This window comes from Rhinopithecus bieti, unplaced genomic scaffold (genome assembly GCF_001698545.2).
Source record: "Rhinopithecus bieti isolate Rb0 unplaced genomic scaffold, ASM169854v2 scaffold_64849, whole genome shotgun sequence".
Taxonomy (NCBI): domain Eukaryota; kingdom Metazoa; phylum Chordata; class Mammalia; order Primates; family Cercopithecidae; genus Rhinopithecus; species Rhinopithecus bieti.
The window spans coordinates 20,974-25,860 of record NW_016824433.1 but is presented as its reverse complement, the minus strand read 5'-3'; the positions used below and the strand labels follow the sequence as shown (position 1 = coordinate 25,860).

Below are 4,887 nucleotides of genomic sequence, written 5' to 3'. Positions count from 1 at the left end.
AGTTACGTAGCATGAAAATAGTAAAAACCATCACAATGTGACACAATCTAATTGGAGACACTTGGGGATATCAGGCAAGGAAAGCTGGAAATATCTCTGCTAATACAGAGATAAAGAGCCATAACATTGGGAAAATAATTACGAAGGTCATCTTAAAAGTGAAAATAAAAACAGTAACCCAATGAACATTATTTTGATGACTGTATGAGGGCAATTATCTTAGAAAAAAATATCAGTTATTTGCATATCCATTTCTACATCAAATAACTAGTTAACTTATTTTTTTCTATATTAACTGGTTATATTTATAACAAAAACATATATTTAATACTCAAAGTTTATCTGATCTCATTATTCATCTTTGGAGCCCCAGTAATTGAGTTCTAAATACATTTTTGTTGACCACATGGATGAGTAGATAAATAAAGGAATGAGTAAATGAATTAATGAAGAAATATGGCTTCGGCAGGCATGATCTCCAAGCATTTGTCTTGTTGAGGTGAGTCACAACTGTTTCAGTATGTCTTAACTTTTTCCACTAAGGTACACCTGGCTATAGAAAAGCCTGACTCTGTGTTCCTATGGCTATACTGCCAACAAGCATGAATTGTTTTAGAAGTATCATATTTTGGCTTAAGTTTCCACACAAATTTTGCTTTCATCTATTTAATAAATATTTATTGGGAGCCTTGTATATGGTAGGCACTACGCCACTACCAAGGGTGCATCAGTAAACAAAATGAATACAATGTCTGCCTTCTTGGAGTTAGCATTCTAGGAGTAAGAGAAACAAAGTTTCACACAACTCAGTAAAATAACAGCTGCATTAAGAGCTACTTAGAAGAAAAGCAGAGTTCCACAAGACCTCCAATAGAAGGATTTGAACTAATGAAGGAAATTAGGGAAGGCATCATAAGGAAATAACTTTGAGCTGAGATCTTGAGACTGAGTACTTGACTAAAGTAGGTGGGGAAAGAAGATTCTGAGCAAAGGTAATATAGCATATTGATATGGTTTGGCTCTGTGTCCCCACCCAGATCTCATCTTGAATTGTAATCCCCACATATGGAGGGAGGGAAGTGAATGGATTATGGGGACAGTTTCCCCTGTGCTGTTCTCACGATAGTGAATGAATTCTCACAAGATCTGATGGTTTTATAGATGGTAGTTTTTCCTGCGTTCACACATGCTTTCTCTTGCCTACCGCCATGTAAGATGTACCTTTTCCCCTTCCGCCATGATTGTAAGTTTCCTGAGGCCTCCTCAGCCATGCAGAACTGTGAGTCAATTAAACCTCTTTTCTTTATAAATTACCCAGTCTCGGTATTCTTCATAGTAGCATGAGAACAGACTAATACAAGCAATATAACTGGATCAGAGTGAGAAAGCAGAAAAGTGACACAAATGACAGAGGAGAAACAGTTTGGGGAAGGATACTGGGAGCTTAAAGGATTGATGGAAAAGCTTTCAAATGAACAGGATTTAGAAAACTTTGAAGGGCTAGGGAGTAGGAAGTCCAGGAAGAGTATTAGCATACAAATAGTCAGGTCTGGGTGCTACCCACTTGGATGAATCAACGTTAACCAAGTTCTGCCTCTTTGTCCCTCTGCTCCAGTTCCTGGAGCATCCTAATGGTCTTGTTTTCAATATGAGCTTGCCCCCACCTAGGGGAGGACACAGTGCCTGTCTGATGGTACCCCAGACTATATCCAATGGGAAAGAAGTTATTTCCTAAAAGAAAAGTGGAATGTAGTTAGGAAGAAAGAATGAATACTGAGCTGCTCCAAACCGACAATGTTCACTACAGGTTGGTGGAGACCCGGCCATGATGGGTCTTGTGTGTCGTAAAGGACGTTAGCCCTTATCCTAAGTGCAGTAAGGAACCTGTAGAGGCTGTTGAGCAGGAAGGGGGGAATAACATGATCAGGCTTACATTTCTAGAGGATCCTCTGGCTGATTTGTAAATAATGGATTAGAATGAGGCTACAGTGGAGGGCAGAGAGCAGCTAGGTCAGAGGCAATGGGGATTTGGCTTACAGTGGTAGCAGCAGGGCTGAGAAACTGTTGGATTCAGAATATATTGTAGGTGGAGTCTACAAGAATTGGGAATAGGTTTGAAATAAGGGATAGGGGAGAGGAGGTTTCAGGTTTGGTGTGCATGGTTAATCTGCAAAATATTGGTTTCACTTTAATAGGAAATTGTGCTCTAGTTTGGGAAGAGCCTCATGAGATACAGCTTCCATGACTTGATCCTAAAAACTTATTCACTTGAAGTACTTCCTAAGGGAAACTTCCTAACTACTTCTTAAGGGAAAAATTTGTCTCTGCCTGTATATACTATACAAGGAGGTAAAATATCTACAATTTTGAAGGCAGGCCCCCAATTTCACATAAGAAAACAAGCTTTTCATTAGATCCCTAAAGCATATGGGTCTGCCTTCAACTAGCAACACAGAAATCCTTGGTTCCAGGCTTCCTCTGAGTGGACAATCTCAAGTTATCTGCTATTCTGTGCTTATTGGAAGCCCAACTGCAAGAAGTGATGGTTAGAGAACAGTAATATGGGCTGACGCCTTGCTCAATTTCCCACAGGGCTGCGCAGGTTTCCCCTTCTGCGAATGAACCACTGGAGGGCCAGGTCCTGAGTCAGAGACACCTGGTGAGAGACTGCAGGAAGGACAGACACTTCGAGACTCAATTCTTAAGTATTTAGATAGTCATCAGCCCAGGATCTTTGAGGGGGTCTTGGAGAGTGATGCAAGAAGTGAATCCCTCAAAACAGCACCAGACTGGGCCTCCCAGAGACCATTTCATAGGTTTGATGACGTATGGCCTGTGGACCCCCATCCTAGAACCAGAGAGGACAATGATCTTGATTCCCAGGTTTCCCAGGAGGGTTTTGGCCCGGTTCTACAGCCCCAGCCCAGATCCTATTTCAAGAGCATCTCTGTGACCAAGATCACTAAGCCAGATGGGATAGTGGAGGAGCGCTGGACTGTGGTGGACAGTGAGGGCCAGACAGAGACCACAGTAACCCAATACGAAGCAGATAGGAGTCCTAGGGATGGTCCAGAATCACCAAGACCTCCAGCCCTGGATGATGCCTTCTCCAGCCTGGACTTATTCCTAGGATGTTGGTTCCAGTCCCGGTAGCCTTGTTAACCCCCAGAGGCCTTCAAGTCCTTTCCACCTCTCACCCATTGCCCACCATCAATAAGCTTAGCTTCTCCTCTCGCCCGCTCAGGGGCTTGGATATGTGGAATAGTGAATTGGGGGCATGTCAGTTTGTCATTCACCCAAATTGACCAATACAATCTTTATTTATGCTTAAAAAAAAAAAAAAAGAGAGAATAATAATATGAATATTTGTGGCTAACATTTATTGAGTGCTTACTATACATTTAAAGATCTAATGCATTATTTCATTCAATCCTTACAAAACTATTAGTAGGTATTATATTTTTTCTCATGCTATAGATGAGAAGGCAGATGACTAGAGAGGTTAAGAAGAAAACAAATGGGAAAGTGGAATTTCTACCATTGTTGAATTATTATACATTCCAGGCATTTATCTAATCTCATGTAACACTTACCTCACAAGGTAGCTGTCAGGAGTACTATCTCACATTTATTTATAGATGAGGAAACAAGGGCATTGAGAGGAAATGTCATTTGCCCGAATGTATGCATCTAGTAAATTGCTATAATAGGATTTGAATTCGGGTCTCTCCAACTCCGAATCTCATGTTTTACCCCAGGCTACTTCTCATGACACTTATATATCTTGCCCATAGTTATGTAGCATTCCAACAGTCTCGCTGTCTACCATCTACTGAGTAGTCACTATAAGTCATTCTCCATGTTGGGCACTGTGATAGTTTTGTGTGTTGACTTGGCTAGGTTACAGTCCCCAATTATCAGTCAAACACGAACCCATGCATTCCATGAAGATGTATTGCGGATGTGACTGAAGTCCATAATCAGTTAACTTTCAGTAAAGGAGATTATCCTAGATAATATAGGTGGACCTGATTCAATTAGGTGAAAGGCCTTAGGAGCAGAGCTGAGGCTTTCCTGAAGAAGAAATTCTGCTGCCTATGGGCCACAGCTTCAGCCTATGCCCAAGGGTTCCAGGCCCTTCCTAACAGCCTGCCCTAGTTATTCAGAATTGTCTAGCCGACTCCCACAGTTATGCAAACCAATTCCTTGCAGTGACTCTCTTAGTATATATCTCCTGCTGGTTCTGGTCTCTGGTTAAATCTTGACTGATACAAGCATGTTACATGCACTATCTCATTCATAATTTTCAACAGTCTTAATAATAGGGTATTATCGTTACCTCTATTTTATGGATGATGAAACAGAGGACCAGAAAAGTTAAGTAATTTCCCCAAAGCTACACTGCTCATATATATTAGAGGCAGGATTCAACCCTACTTCTGAAACTTCAAACCCTGGTATGCCATGCCACGTAGTGCAGCATATTTGGAGAATATGTACTCCATCCACCCTCTAAATTCATTCACTGTAAGAGTTGTAAAAAATATGCAATGAATAACTTTAATTTAAATTCCATTTTGGTAAATCATTTGTAGATTTTTGAATGCACTGTTAAATTTCCTTGCCTAACACAAAATGGTTGGTTGGTTAAAAAAGGAATTCCTTGTTAAAGAAGAAAAATAACGACCATGATAACAATGATGACACAAATGATGGTCCATCATGCAGAAAACCAAAAGATCAAGTCCACAAATAAGCAGAAAATAAAGGATGATAATACATCTTTTCTCTACTTGGGCCAACGTTCAAAATTTAGTTTCAGCACATCATCATCTGTCCATTAAATTTATGTAATTATTTTGGATGTCATTGGTTTTGTAGTTTTGC

At 40.4% G+C, this 4,887-nt stretch overlaps 1 pseudogene; it reads left to right on the top strand.

The window, feature by feature from the left end:
* Positions 1-1,404: 1,404 nt before the first annotated feature.
* Positions 1,405-3,153, top strand: LOC108522251 (HCLS1-associated protein X-1 pseudogene; annotated as a pseudogene).
* Positions 3,154-4,887: the final 1,734 nt, after the last annotated feature.